The sequence below is a fragment of the Vigna angularis genome, chromosome 3 (assembly GCF_016808095.1).
Source record: "Vigna angularis cultivar LongXiaoDou No.4 chromosome 3, ASM1680809v1, whole genome shotgun sequence".
In the NCBI taxonomy this organism is placed as follows: Eukaryota; Viridiplantae; Streptophyta; class Magnoliopsida; order Fabales; family Fabaceae; genus Vigna; species Vigna angularis.
In genome coordinates, this window is record NC_068972.1 from 28105678 (window position 1) to 28121610 (window position 15933).

A 15933-nucleotide genomic window follows, 5' to 3' on the forward strand; every position below is an offset into this window, starting at 1 on the left:
TTTAATTTAAATTTCGAATTTTTTATTTTTTCTATTTATATTTTTCAGTTTTATTTTATTTTATTTTATTTTATTTTATTGGTTATTATTTTATTTTATTTTATTTTTCGGTTTTTATTTTATTTTTCTGTTTTTATTTTTCTGTTTTTATTTCCTATCTTCTTATCTTTTCAATTATATCCTTTGATTTGTTTTTATCTATCTTCTCTATCTTTTTGTGCTAACAAATATTTTCTAGAGTTTTGTGCCTAATGTTTGCAGAATGCAATTTGATCAAGAATTTAACTATATGGGCACTCAAATTCTACTAAGGTAATTTCAACCACTGGTGGGAACCTCACTCAAGCATGAATAACAGTCAATTTTGGCAAGCTGTCAAACAATTTAAGAATCTACCACCACAACAATGGCAGCAAAAACCCTCTCTATCGGGAAGAAGGATAACGTTGGAGGAGGCAGTTCAACAGTACATACAGATACCTAATTGTCATCACAAAAACACTCAAGCTGCCGAAGAATTTGATAGGTCGCCACCACAAGAATGGCAACAACAACCCTCTCTATCAGAAAGTTTGGATGACACCCTTCAACGATTTTTGAAAAATTCCGACTCTACTCAGAAAAGCATTGAAGAATCATGTAAAAGGATGGAGATGCACCTTCGTTACATTAGTCAGAGATTGAACGTTAAGGTTAATACTGAAGTTAACCTTAAGGAGGAAGGTCAAGCTATTGTCACTGAAAGTGACAAGATTTTTGTTGAGGAAAAAATAGGAAGAGATGAGGAAAAGATAGAGAAAAAAGAAAAAGAAGAGTTGAGTGAGAAAGATAAAGATGAAGAAAAAGAAAAAGAAGTGGTTGAGAGAGAAGAGAGAAAGAAAATTTGTGTGAAAATAAAGAAGTTGAGGAGAAAAAGAGAAAGGAAGAAAAAAATAAAAGAAAAGAAAAAGAGAAAATTTGGGGAGAGGAAGCGTAAGAAAAAGAAGATGAGAGGAAAGAAGAAGGAATCATATGAAAAATCCCATCCTCATATAAAGAAGAATCATAGGAAAGAAAAGAAATTTAAGTGCTTTATGGAAATCTTCAAGAAATTGGAGATTAAAGTTCCTATGATTGAGACACTGCAACAGGTTCCTGGTTTGATCAAATTTCTAAAGTTGTTCAGTAGAAAGAAGAAGAAAAAGAAGATGGAACTTGAACTTTACTGGGTCAAGCTAGTGACGTTAAAAGAGCGCTTGCTGGGAGGCAACCCAGTGATTTAAGAACTTTTAATTTTTGGTTTGGTGATGTAATTTTGAACTTTTGGGTATTTTTGTTTTTGTTATAAGTTTGTTACAGGGTTTACATCTACTGATGGATGTTAGGCGGAAGAGTATCTACTGAAGGATACTATGTTTGTATACACCTACTGATGGGTGTTGGTAAGAAATTTTTGCACCTACTTATGGGTGCTGGAGGATTTTGGGTCAGGCTCGTGATGTTAAACAAGCGCTACCTGGGAGGCAACCCAGTTGATTGATTATATTTTTGTTTGTTCTGCTTTAGTTGCATAATAGGAATTTGCATGAGTGATCTGAGAATTTAATTGTAGGGAACCAGTGAGGGGCATGAGTAGGAGGCACCTAGGTTAAGCTAGAAAGAAGAAGAAAACTTCCCGAAAGTGCCGCTGAGCGGTAGTATCGCAGACTGGGCTTAGGTTGCCCCTTAGCGGAACCTGAGCCCATTAGGGTATTTTTATACCCCAAGCTGCGTTTTAGTTTTCTTTTCAGAATCTTCTTTGCACACACACTCCTACATACCTTTTCAAAGGTTCTCCACATCTTTTCCCTCTTTCCTCTTGAGAAAATCTCCCTTTCACTCACTTTCTCACTAGTTTTCCATCTAAGTTTGGGGTTGGGAGAGAGCATCATTGAAGGGGCTGATTTCTTCATTGTGGTTTACTAATGCTTAACAATGTATCTTTTGGTTTTGTGAATTATGTTTGATGCAGGGATGGCCTCCTCATCGGGCAAAAAGAATCAAGACTATAAGATCCAAGAAGAGGAGGATACAGATGATAGCTCAAATTGATGAGGAGATTGAGATAGCATTTACTGATGAATGCTATCATAATTAGAGCAAAACTTATGCTTTTGTTGGTTTAAGTGTTCTGTACGTAGTTATTTTTGTTTTAGATTAAGGTTGATGTACTCTATTGGAAACCTGGTTTGTTATGATGGGTTGCTATTGACTGTGATTGTGTGATAAGTAATGCTTGATGATGATTATTGATTGATTAATGTTGAGATAGATGTGCACATAAAATGCTTATACAGGTGATTCACAAGCTTTGTGAACAATTGCAGGATATTATGATTGTGATTGTGAGATTAAGCAGGATGTGTATGTAAAATGTGAATGAGCTTATATGTGAGGTTTTAAGCTCTAGAGTTTTTATTGATTGAATGCTATTACTTTGGAAACATGAATGATTTTGCCCAGGTTTTCTATGATTGAATCAATTGCTTGTTTTGCATCATATGATCAAGGCCGTTTGTTGGAACCCTTTTTATTGGCCAAATTCATAAAGTTAGCCCATTAAAAGAGAACACTTTGTGTTCTATCCTTTGAACCCTTAGCCTTGAACATAAATTGAAAACCCTTGTTGAAAAGCTTTACCTTGAGTTAAGTAGAAAATCTTGTGTGGTATTGTTAAATGTTCAAGTTTGGGGTTGTTGGGAAAACATGAAAAGAAAAGCATTGAGCTAAGAGCTAGAAAGTAAGAATATGCAGAGAAAAAGAAAAAGAGAAGAGAAGAAAAAGAAGTAAAGCTCAATGCAAATACAAAGGTAAAAGAAAGTTGGGAATAAATAAGATGATTATGTTGTTATGATTCTCTTAACTCAAGGATTTTGTGATCCAGAAAAACCAATTTTCTTGTTAGCCCAGCCACGTTATAAGCCACTGAAAAGTCCTTATGATGATGCATGCTTGTTAATGTTTTTAATTGTGGTTAAATGAAAGGCAAAGTTGATTCATGTGACATTGTGATAGTGGAGTGAATGAGTGATTACCTCTTATACACTTGAGTGTGAGTGAAACACTTTACCTGGTGAGGAAGTATTCCATGAGCACATGAACATCCATGCTTAATTGATTGATTATTCATGAAAAATAGCATTTGTTGGATATTAAATAACTTTGTGAACACTAAAGCATTTGCACATCTTGATTGAAATCTTGGTCATAAGTTTGATTGAAGTTTTTACTTATCTTGAAAAGAAGATTTTTGAATGAGTGGACCATCATATGAATTGGTAGAAGATTGAGTTACATCTTGTTTGCTTGAGGACAAGCAAAGTTCTAAGTTTGGGGTTGTGATAACAATTGAAAAACTGTTATTTTTATGCTTGAAATTGATACTAAAAGCAACCTTTAACCCTTAGAAACTAGCTTGAAATCATGCTATTGTTCATATTTTCATAAATAAGAGAGCTGCACAGGTTTATGCTTGATTTCAGTGTTTTTGTGCAGGTTTTAAGGTGAATTTGGTGAAAGGAGTGAAGAAGGAGAGAGATGGAATAAGAAAAGACATCAAAAAGTGCAAAAGGAGAAGCCGCAACTACCGCTCAACGGCAATTTACCGCTGAGCGGCACTCAGGAGCTCACGGGGGATCCGCTGAGGGGCAAAATGGCCGTTGAGGGGAAGAACCGAGCTCGCGCACTTACCGCTGAGCGGTAGTTTACCGCTGAGCGGCACTTTTATGGGCTTGGGCCTAACTTTTCTGTAATTTACGAATAGTATATAAGCTTTAGGGTTTCCTAGGGTTTGTATCTTTAGCTGTGACGAAGCAAATACTCTCTTTTCCACCCTTTTGAAGGAGGATCTTGGATGCTCAGGCTACCTCTTCACCTTTTTAGGGTTTTATCTTTCATTCTTTCATTATTATTCATCTAGTTTCACCATGAATATGGTGAACTAAACCTTGTATTGTTGTTGGGGAATCAATGTAGTCTTGTGAAACTCTCATATATGGAATTTGTTTTTACATCTTATATTTAAGACCTATGCTTTCTTTCATCATTAGTTAGGGTTTTTCCTCTTTGCTCAATGCTTGCTTTGTTTAACTCATTCACTGCATGATTATTGATTTTGTCGATACGGGAACGTACGGGGAAGTCTAGATCCGGGGAAGTCTAGATCCGGGGAATTTCTCCCAATAGTATATTGGTTGCCGTTAAGCTCCTACACTAAAAGAACTAATTATTAAGAATGCTAGGAATCGTATGAACTCGTAATTAGGGATAGGCCTTCTAGACAAGGTAATTTAGAGAGTGGCATTAACAATGATGAAAAGAACGTTGAATTCCTAAAGTATATGAGAGTGGATAAGATGAAATTGATAACCCCAACAACATACTCATCCATATATTCCATTGAAGTATTTGTATTTTGTTTTAGCCATTGATCAAATTCATGCATACATGTTTATTTTCTGTTTTTCATATTAAACTCAAATTATTTCGTTCTTAAGTCTTAAATAATCAACGAATCACATAACTAAACTAGACCGTGAGTCCTTTGGGAGAACGATACTTGGTCTTACCAAGTTTATTACTTGAAACGATTCGATCATACTTGCCGATTGTAAAACAAGTTTGTGGCGCCGTATTTCGGTGTTCATAAATTTTTCCATCACATGGCATAAGCAAAATAAATTGACCGTAAGTTATCAAAGAAAGTGTGCTTCTCAATTTGATCCAAAATCCCGTAACAGCATGCTACCCATTTCTACAAATTAAAAAATGCTCAAAGAAAACTCTAATGAAGGTGGCGGCTGGACAACCCTTTAACGTTAAAGTACCCTCTTTTATGAGGGTGGGGCTGCACAAAAAAAACCTAGGGTGCCAAGTCTCCCACCCCACTTTTGGGCTTAGTCAATTTTTCCAAAAATTAGCCCAATCTACAAAAGTTAGTCCAAAAATCCTAAATCATTAAATTACAATATAACTAATTCTAAAATGTCTATGTGGAGAGTCTTGAATTATTTGGCAGTCTTCCTAATGTCCCCAAAATATTATCCAACAATTTCCCTGTAATTAATAACGCAAATAATTAGCCTCAAATAATTGAAATTAATTAAAATAAGAATTTCAGGTCAAATTAATCACAATTAGTAAAAATGGGGAAATAATAGACATTCAAGCACAATTCCCTAATTAAATATGGCATGATAAGGTAAGTGAAGTCAAGAAAATATTGACTCATCAGAAGGCGGGGTGGATACCAGACTTGGCTCCACAGTTTGGAGAGGAACTTGAGAACAGAAATTGGGAGAAAATAGCTACTTATCCTACACTAGCCAACATTGTAGTAGTAAAATAATTCTATACCAATGCAAGGCGATTGGGTAATTCTCACACTGAGGATTATATGAGCTATGTTAGAGGAAAGAGCATTCGGTATGATCCTGATTCCATTAACATGTTTCTGCATGTTGAGTGGACTGGTGAGCAGTGTCAATTTGTTGTAAACATGGTAGAGGGAACAAATTATGATGATATGGAGCGTGTGCTGTGTGTGCCTGGAGGGCGTTTTCAGAGGAATAGGAATGATGCAGTTGTGCATATTAGGAGAGCTGATATGACTCTCATGGCAAAATACTAGATGGCATTTTCTCATGCCAACATCCAGCCTTGTTCTCATGTCTTTGATATCACTGTCAACAGAGCCCTTTTCCTTTATTGTGTGCTTAGAGGGATGAGTATTAACATTGGACAAATCATAGCAGATGAAATTCAGACTTGTGCAAGTATTGTGAACAACAAGGCGCCCTTAGGGCATCCTTCTCTGATCACACACCTCTGTGAGTTAGTTGGGGTTAACACTTCTTCACCACCTTTGGAGAGGCTTAGGAAGGCAATTGATGAGGCTTATCATAGACAGTATTGCGGGGGAGATGAGGCAACTCAGCCAATACCACCACACCATCCTTCTAGAAGGAGAGGACCATCACGAGCACATGCACTGCCTCATGATGCAGAGCCTTTTCAGATGAGGGACATGTATATGTCTCTGATGGAGGACAGGTTGCAGTCTATTCACAGAAGGCAAGTCGCCACTGCGGAGATGATCATAGGGATGTATGATACACCCCTAGGACATCGGTGAACCATGGATGAATTCAACATTGTGGTGGCATGGCCAGAGAAGCAAGCTCAAGCTAGTGGAGCTGGAGCAGTTGAAGCTCCAGCTATGGATGATGATGATGAGGATGATGATGATGACTTTGGAGATGCTGAAGAAGAAGGAGAGGAGGAAGATTCAGATGATAGCATGGGTTGATGAGGAGCAGAGATAGCATGTACTTTTCATATGAATCTTCAGTTTTCAGTTTATGCATTAAGAGTTGAAATCATTGCTGCATCCACTTTTCAATTTCATTTTACTGTTCATTGTCTTCTTCACCTTTCATTGTTGATCTTTCACTGTTCATCGTCACTTACCTGCATTTCTGTTTCGTTTTATTGTTCATCTCATATTCAAGCATTGTTTCCATTCTCGTTTGCACTTTTGGCATGTTTTCACGATTGCATTTACATTTTAGTTCATGGGTTGCATTTCAATTCAGCTGCGGTTACGTTTTCTGCACTGTTCCAGCGTTTTATTTCTGCAAATTTTGTTTATGCTGTTTTTTTTTATTCTGCATATTTATTGTTTCTGCAATTTTTATAGACCGTTTGGTTTTAAATTAATACCGTTCGGTCTCTAACATGGTTCATTGTTAGAGACCGTTCAACTTTGTCTTGTGCAATTGTTTAGTTTTCATCTCATTTCCATTCAGTCTTGCATTAATACGATTCAGCCCATTTGCATTTAAATTCGCGACTGCTTTAACACCGATCAATATCTTCGTTAGAACCGTTCAGCCTGTTACCAGAGTCGATCGGTCTCTAACACGCTTGTTGTTAGAACCGTTCGGCCCTGTGAAGAGCATCGTTTGACTTTACTGTTTTGCACATTTATTTCAATGTTTTCGGTTCTGTTTAGTTAGGTTTAACTTCCAGTTTTAATTTAGTTTAATTATACTTGCAAAAACACTATCAAAACCCCCCACTACGTGTTTGACCTAATTCTCGAACCACATTTGGTCCTTGAGAGACGACCTAGGAGTCACTTCCTAGTCTATATTGCATTTTAATTGCACATCAAATTTGTATGGGCCGCGACAGCTCCATAAGTGGAGATGCTAAATATGTGTAGAATGCTCTAGGAATGTGAAGAAATCCTCCCCTAATAGCAATGCTCTCTCACAACCCCAAACTTGGATGGAAATTTGATGCAAAAATGGTTGCAAGAGAGGTTTTATGAAGGGGGAAGAAGGGAAAAGTGAAGAGAACTCTTTGAAGAGTGCTTGAGAGTGTTTGAGAAGAGTGGGATCTGAAAGTGATAGCCAAGACGCGCCTTAGGGTATGAAAAAGACCTAATGGCCAAATACCACTGAGCCCAATTTTAAAGACCAAAACAAAAATATCTGCAGCGTTTGATGGACAATTTTGTAAGCACCAAAATATGATGTCACAAACTTGTTTCACAATCGGCAAGTATGACCGAATCGTTCAAGTAATAAACTTGGTAAGACCAAGTATCGTTCTTCCCAAAGGACTCACGGCCTAGTTTAGTTGTGTGGTTTGTTGATTAGCTAAGACTTACAAACGAAATAATTGGATTATATTATGCAAGACGAAAACTAAACATGTATGCATGAATTGATCAATGGCAAAGACAAAAGATAAACACTTTCAATGGATTATATGAATGAATATGTTGTTGGGGGTCAATTTCATCTCATCCACTCTCATACATTTTAGGAATTCAACATTCAAATCATCATTGTTAATGCCACTCTCTAAAGTACCATTCTAGATGGCTTCTCCCTAATCAAATAGTTCATACAATTCCTAGCATTCCTAATGATTAGTTCATGAGTGCAGGAGCTTAACGACAACCAATATAATATTGTCAGTATAATATTGGGAGAAATTCCCCGGATCTAGACTTCCCCGTACGTGTCCGTATCGACAAAACCAATAATCATGCAATAGAATGAGTTAAACAATGCACGCATTGAGCAAAGAGGAAAAACCCTAACTAATGATGAAAGAAAGCATAAGTCTTAGATTAAGATGCAAGCATAAATTCCATATATGAGAGCTTCAAGAGATTACATTGATTCCCCAACAAACATACAAAGTTTAGTTCACCATATTCATGGTGAACCTAGATGAACAATGAAAGAATGAAAGAATAAACCCAATAAAGGTGAAGAGGTAGCCTGAGCATCCAAGATCCTCCTTCAAAGGGGTGGAAGAGAGAGTGTTTGCCTACGTTCTGCCAAAGATGTTTAACCCTAGGACGTGCAAGCCCTTATATACTAATCTAGAGTTACAAAAGATTACAAAAGCCCAAGCCCAAAAAGTGCCGCTCAGCGGTAAATACCGCTCAGCGGTGGTTGCGCGTCTTCTTTCTTCCCCTCAGCGGCCATTTTGCCCCTCAGCGGTACCAACGTGACTCCTTGAGTGCCGCTCAGCGGTAAATTACCGCTGAGCGGTGCCTTCGACTTCTCTTTTTGCACTCTTTCTTGTCTTTTCTAATGTCACTTCTCTCCTTCTTCACTCTTTTCACTAAATTCACTTTAAAACCTGCACAAAAACACTCAAATCAAGCATAAACCTGTCCAGCTCTCTTATTTCTGAAAATAAAGATAAAAGGCATGATTTCAAGCTAGTTTCTAAGTCTAAAGGTTGCTTTTAGTATCAATTTTAAGCATGAAAATAACAGTTTTTCAACTGTTATCACAACCCCAAACTTAGAACTTTGCTTGTCCTCAAGCAAACAAAATGTAACTCCATCTCCAACCAATTCATATGATGGTTCACTCATTCAAAATCCTTTTCTCAAGATAAGTAACAGCTTCACTCAAATTTATGACCAAGATTCAATCAAGATGTGCACATGCTTTAGTGTTCACAAAGTCATTTAAATTCCAACAAATGCTATTTTTCATAAATGATCAATCAATTAAGCATGGATGTTCATGTGCTTATGGAATATTTCCTCACTAGGTAAAGTGTTTCACTCAACACACAAGTGTATAAGAGGTAAAGTGTTTCACTCATTCACTCCACTATCACAATGTCACATGAATCAACTTTGCCTTTCATTTTACCATAATCCAAAAACATTCACAAGCATGCATCATCACAAGGACTTTTCAATGGCTTATAATGTGGCTGGGCTAACAAGAAAATTGGTTTTTCTGGATCACAAAATCCTTGAGTTAAGAGAATCATAACAACACAATCATCTTATTCATTCCCAACTTTCTTTTACCTTTGCATTTGCATTGAGCTTTACTTCTTTTTCTTTTCTTTTTTTTTTCTTTGCATATTCTTACTTTTTAGCTCTTAGCTCAATGCTTTTCTTTTCATGTTTTCCTAACAACCCCAAACTTGAACATTTAACAATACCATACAAGATCTTCTACTTAACTCAAGGTAAAGATTTTCAATCAAAGGGTTTCAGTGTATGTTCAAGGCTAAGGGTTCAAAGGATAGAACACAACGTGTTCTCTTTTAGTAGGCTAACTTTATGAATTTGGCCAATAAAAAGGGTTCCAACAAATGGCCTTGATCACATGATGCAAAACAAGCAATTGATTCAATCATAGAAAACCTGGGCAAAATCATTCATGCTTTCAAAGTAATAGCATTTAATCATATCAAAAACTCTGGAGCTCAAAACCTCACATATAAGCTCATTCACATTTGACATACACATCCTGCTTAATTTCACAATCACAATCATGATATCATGCATTTGTTCACAAAGCTTGTGAATCACCTGTATAAGCATTTTAATGTGCACATCATCTCAACATCAATCAATAAGCATCATCAAGCATTACTTATCAAACAATCACAGTTAATAGCAAACCATCACACAAACCAGGTTTCAATAGAGTACATCAAACCCTAATCTAAAACCGAAAACAAAAATACTTACAAGATACTGGGTTGCCTCCCAGTAAGCGCTTGTTTAACGTCCCGAGCCTGACCCAACTTTCAAGGATCAACCAACAACATCATTGTGGAAAATCGTTGCACCTCTCCCCCTAGATAGGGCTTGAGACGTTGACCATTTACCACCCAGCTTTTCTGTGGATCATCAGCAGATGGATCAAATATTTCAATTGCTCCATGTGGATGCACTTCTTTTATCACAAACGGTCCTGTCCATTTTGACTTCAGTTTCCCAGGAAATATCTTCAATCTTGAGTTGAACAATAGTACCTGTTGTCCTGGATTGAAAACTCTATTCACCAGCTTCCTGTCATGATAAAATTTAATTTTTTCTTTGTAAGCCTTGGATGAATCATATGCATGTAACCTCATTTCTTCAAGCTCTAAAATCTGCCTTCTGCGTGTGCATTGAGTTTCATAAGGATCAAAATTCAGAAATTTTAAAGCCCATAATGCTCTATGCTCCAATTCAACTGGCAAATGGCATGCTTTCCCATAGACTAATTGAAATGGTGATAATCCCATAGACGTCTTCATTGCTGTTCTATAAGCCCAAAGAGCATCATCCAATTTGAGAGACCAATCCTTCCTTGATGAAGTCACGGTTTTTTCCAGGATTCTTTTTATCTCCCTGTTAGATACCTCAGCTTGTCCATTGGTCTGTGGGTGATAAGGTGCAGCTACCTTATGCTTCACTCCATAGTGTTTGAGTACTTTCTCTAGCTGATAATTGCAAAAATGAGATCCTCCATCACTAATCAACACTCTTGGAGTGCCAAAACGTGAGAATATCTGCCTCTTCAGGAATTTAATTACCGTACTAGCATCATTTTTAGGACAAGCCAATGCTTCCACCCATTTACTCACATAATCCACTGCTACCAGAATATATTCATTGTTGAAAGATGGAGGGAAGGGTCCAACAAAGTCAATACCCCAACAATCAAAAACCTCAACCTCTAAAATACCTTGTAAAGGCATCTCATGACGTTTAGTGATTGTCCCTGCTCTTTGACATTTGTCACAATTCCTAGCATGATTATGAGCATCTTTAAATAAAGTTGGCCAATAGAATCCTGATTGAAGGACTTTTGCTGCTGTTCTTTCTCCATTAAAGTGTCCTCCATAAGGTGAATCATGACAATGCCAGAGAATTCCTTCTGCTTCTTCATTTGTAACACATCTCCTCAGAAGATTATCTGCTCCAATTTTGAACAAATATGGATCGTCCCACACAAACTGCTTGGCATCATGCAAAAATTTCTTTCTCTGTTGCCAAGTTAAATCTTCAGGCATGACTCTTGCAGCTTTAAAATTTGCCATATCAGCAAACCAGGGCCTCTGCTGAACATACATGAGTGATTCATCTGAAAAAGATTCCCAGATTTCAGGCTCCTTGCAAGTGACCTCATTGTTGACTAACCGTGACAAATGATCAGCAATTAAGTTCTCACTTCCTTTCTTATCACGGATTTCTACATCAAATTCTTGCAACAGTAGTACCCATCTGATCAGACGTGGCTTAGAATCTGGTTTTGTCAACAAATATTTAATAGCTGCATGATCTGTATAGACAATCACCTTAGACCCAATAAGATAAGGTCTAAATTTCTCTAGAGCATATACAATGGCAAGAAACTCTTTCTCTGTAGTAGCATAATTCAATTGAGCATCATTCAACACCTTGCTAGCATAATAAATTGGATGAAACTTGTGTTCTTTCCTTTGGCCGAGGACAACTCCTATTGCATAATCACTTGCATCACACATTAATTCAAAATTTTGATTCCAATCTGGTGCTGCAATTACTGGAGCTGACACTAGTTTCTGCTTCAATATATCAAAAGCTTTCAGGCAATCTTCATTCATCACAAAAGGAGCATCCTTCATCAAGAGATTACTCAATGGTTTAGCAATTTTTGAGAAATCTTTGATAAATCTTCTATAAAACCCAGCATGACCAAGAAAACTTCTAATCCCCTTTACATTTGTTGGTGGAGGTAGTTTCTCAATAACTTCTACTTTAGCTTTGTCTACCTCAATTCCTTTAGCAGATATTTTGTGCCCCAATACAATTCCTTCAGTTACCATGAAATGACATTTCTCCCAATTCAAAACCAGATTTGTCTGAACACATCTTTTGAGGACAGTGTTCAAATTAGCTAAACACCTTTGGAAGGAGTTTCCAAAAACTGAGAAGTCATCCATGAATACTTCAATGCATTTTTCTAAAAGATCAGCAAAGATTGCCTGCATACACCTCTGAAACGTAGCTGGAGCATTACATAATCCAAAAGGCATCTTTCTATATGCAAAGATACCAAAAGGACAAGTAAAAGCCGTCTTCTCCTGGTCTTTTGGATCTACCACAATTTGATTATATCCGGAATATCCATCTAGAAAACAATAGAAAGCCTGCCCTGATAACCTTTCTAGCATCTGATCCATGAAAGGAAGAGGAAAATGATCTTTCCTAGTAGCTTTATTCAGTTTCCTGTAATCAATGCACATACGCCAGCCAGTAACTGTCCGAGTGGGAATAAGTTCATTCTTATCATTATAAATTACCGTCATCCCACCTTTCTTTGGCACCACCTGTACTGGACTCACCCATTCACTGTCAGAGATTGGATAGATGATACCAGCTTCTAGCAGTTTCAACACTTCTTTTCTGACCACCTCCTTCATAGCAGGATTTAACCTTCTCTGTGGTTGAGCACTTGGTTTATAATCTTCTTCCATAAAAATCTTGTGCATGCAATAAGTTGGGCTAATACCTTTGAGATCGGATATTGACCACCCAATTGCTTCTTTGTTGGCTTTCAAAATTTCTATCAATTGCTCTTCTTCTTGTAAAGATAAAGAGTTACTGATAATGACTGGCTTTGTTCCATCCTCTAGAAACACATATTTCAGATGTGATGGCAATCTTTTTAGTTCTGGAGACTGTGCTTTGATTGTTTCTTCCTTAGCCATTGTGTCGAATATTGGATCTTCCTCTGGACCCTTTTTCAATGTTTCCAAGTCCATCAGACATTCATCAATCAATTTCTTTTCTTCTTCATCCAAATCTTCACATGCATCAATGAGCGTTTTTTCCAATGGAGAAATGTTACGCACCATCCTTTCTTGAATCACACAAACTTCATCAAGTTCATCAAATTGAAAACATGATTTGTCATCATTTGGATACGTCATGGCTTTGGATACATCAAAAGTGACTTCTTCCTCGTCAACTCTCAGTTTAAGCTTACCATTCTCCACATCAATCAAAACTCTAGCAGTCTTCATAAAAGGTCTCCCAAGAATAAGAGGAACGTCACTAGTTCCTTCCATCTCCATCACAATGAAATCTACTGGAAATACAAATTTGTCGACCTTCACTAGAACATCTTCAACCACTCCATATGGATATTTAAGAGACCTGTCCGCCAATTGAAGAGCCATTCTGGTTGGTTTAATTTCCAACCCCTGAATTGTTCTGCACATGGAAAGCGGCATTAGATTAATGCTAGCTCCCAAATCAATCAATGCTCTTCCAACTTTCACATCTCCTATGGTGCATGGAATAGTGAAGCTTCCTGGGTCTTTAAGTTTAGGAGGTAGTTTCTGTATGATTGCACTGCAATTGCCCTGTATATTGATAGTTTCCTTCTCAATGTACTTGTGTTTCTTTGTGAGAAGTTCCTTCAAGAATTTTGCATATGCTGGCATCTGTTGCAATGCTTCAGAGAATGGTATAGTGATCTCCAACTTCTTAAACAGTTCCATGAATCTTTCCAACTGCTTTTCTTTCTCCTTTCTTGAATAACCCTTTGGATAAGGAAGTGGCTTTTCATACTCTTTTTCTTTCTGTCTCTCTTCTCTCTCATTTTTTTCTCTCTTCTCATCTTCTTCTTTTTTCTTTTTCTCTCTCTCAACTCTTTCTTTCCACTCACATGTTTCTTTTTCACTCTCACTCTCATTTTCGTTCTCTTTTCTCTCTTTTTTTCTCTCTTCTAACACTCTACCACTTCTAGTCACAACAGTTTTACATTCCTTTCCCAGATTATCATGTTTTATTTTGTCAACTATTCTCTCAACATAGACCTCCATTTTTTTAAATGCAGCATCCACATTATGACAATAAGACGCATTTGTCTTTAAGAATCTCTGGAAAGTCTCTTCAAGCGTTGTTGATTTCTCAACTGGAGTAGATTGCATCTGCCATTTTTGGTGCTCTTGAACCATTGAAACCTGTTGTACTTCCTGTGGTGTTTGAGAAAGTTTCATGGTCACTTCTTCAAGCTGTTGAGAGATAATTCTATTTTGGATAAGCAAGGCCTCATTTAATTGTGACAACTCCTTCTGACTAGGATCTCCTTTTTCAATATTGAGTTCGTTGTCACTAGTAGCCATATTTTCAATAAGTTCAGTTGCTTCCTCTGGAGTTTTCCAGTTAATATTACCTCCTGCTGATGCATTCAGTATCATCTTGGTTTGTGAACCAAGCCCTCCAAGGAAAGTTAGGACTACTTCTGCTTCTTTGAAACCATGCATAGGGGTTTTGCGTAACAAGCTCTTATACCTGTCCCATGCATGTCCAAGTGACTCCTCCATGCCCTGCTTGAATGACGAAATCTCTTGCTTGCCTTTGGTCACCTTAGATTGTGGAAAGTACTTGTTTAGAAATTTTGTGACCACTGCTTCCCACTCTGTGAAACTTTCTTCTGGAAAAGAGTTTAACCAAAGCTTAGCATTGCCCCCCAATGAGAAGGGAAACAAGCTAAGTTTGATAGCTTCGTCTGGCACCCCATTAATCTTGACCGTGTTGCAGATCTCATTGAAAGTTGTAAGGTGCTCATATGGGCTTTCGTGAGATAACCCATTAAATTGATTACTCTTCACCAGTTGAATTAATGCTGGCTTGACCTCCATGTTGGCTGCATTGACTCTAGGTCTAGCTATGCTGTTAAAGTGTTGAGGTCCAGCAATATTAGTGTAATCTGCAAGAGTTCTTCTAGCATTGTTATTCTCCATACTTCTTGTGCTGTGAACAGAACCTTGTGGTGATGATTGGAGGAGAGTTTCTGGAGAAGGGAAAAGTTCTCTGGACGTTCTGATTCTTCTCCTCCTTCTACTCTCGTCTAGACCTTCAAAAAGTGGTTCTGTTGTTTTCTTACTCCTAGTTCGAATTGCTTCCTGCATACACAAGAAAACAAAACCCTAGAAAAGATTTGTTAGCACAAAAAGATATAGAAGAAGATATAAATTCAGAAGATAAAAAGATTTAGAAGATAGAATCAAATAAAATAGAATAAAATAAAACCTAATCTAAAATAAAATAAAATCTAATCTAACCTAATCAAATAAAATAAAATAAAATAAAAACAGAAAAAATAAAAACAGAAATTCAAAAAGTCAAAGATAATCAATTATCACACAAATTAACCAGTTAAACCACGAGTTCCCGGCAACGGCGCCAAAAACTTGATGGTGAAAACTTATTAGCCGTTGCTAGGACTCGGGTTCAATCCCCAAATCCCCGGCAACGGCGCCAAAAACTTGATGGACAATTTTGTAAGCACCAAAATATGATGTCACAAACTTGTTTCACAATCGGCAAGTATGACCGAATCGTTCAAGTAATAAACTTGGTAAGACCAAGTATCGTTCTTCCCAAAGGACTCACGGCCTAGTTTAGTTGTGTGGTTTGTTGATTAGCTAAGACTTACAAACGAAATAATTGGATTATATTATGCAAGACGAAAACTAAACATGTATGCATGAATTGATCAATGGCAAAGACAAAAGATAAACACTTTCAATGGATTATATGAATGAATATGTTGTTGGGGGTCAATTTCATCTCATCCACTCTCATACATTTTA

General features: G+C 37.1%; 1 pseudogene; it reads right to left on the minus strand.

The window, feature by feature from the left end:
- LOC128195837 (uncharacterized) overlaps positions 1-14535 on the minus strand; it is a 97975-nt pseudogene extending 83440 nt beyond the window's left edge.
- Positions 14536-15933: the final 1398 nt, after the last annotated feature.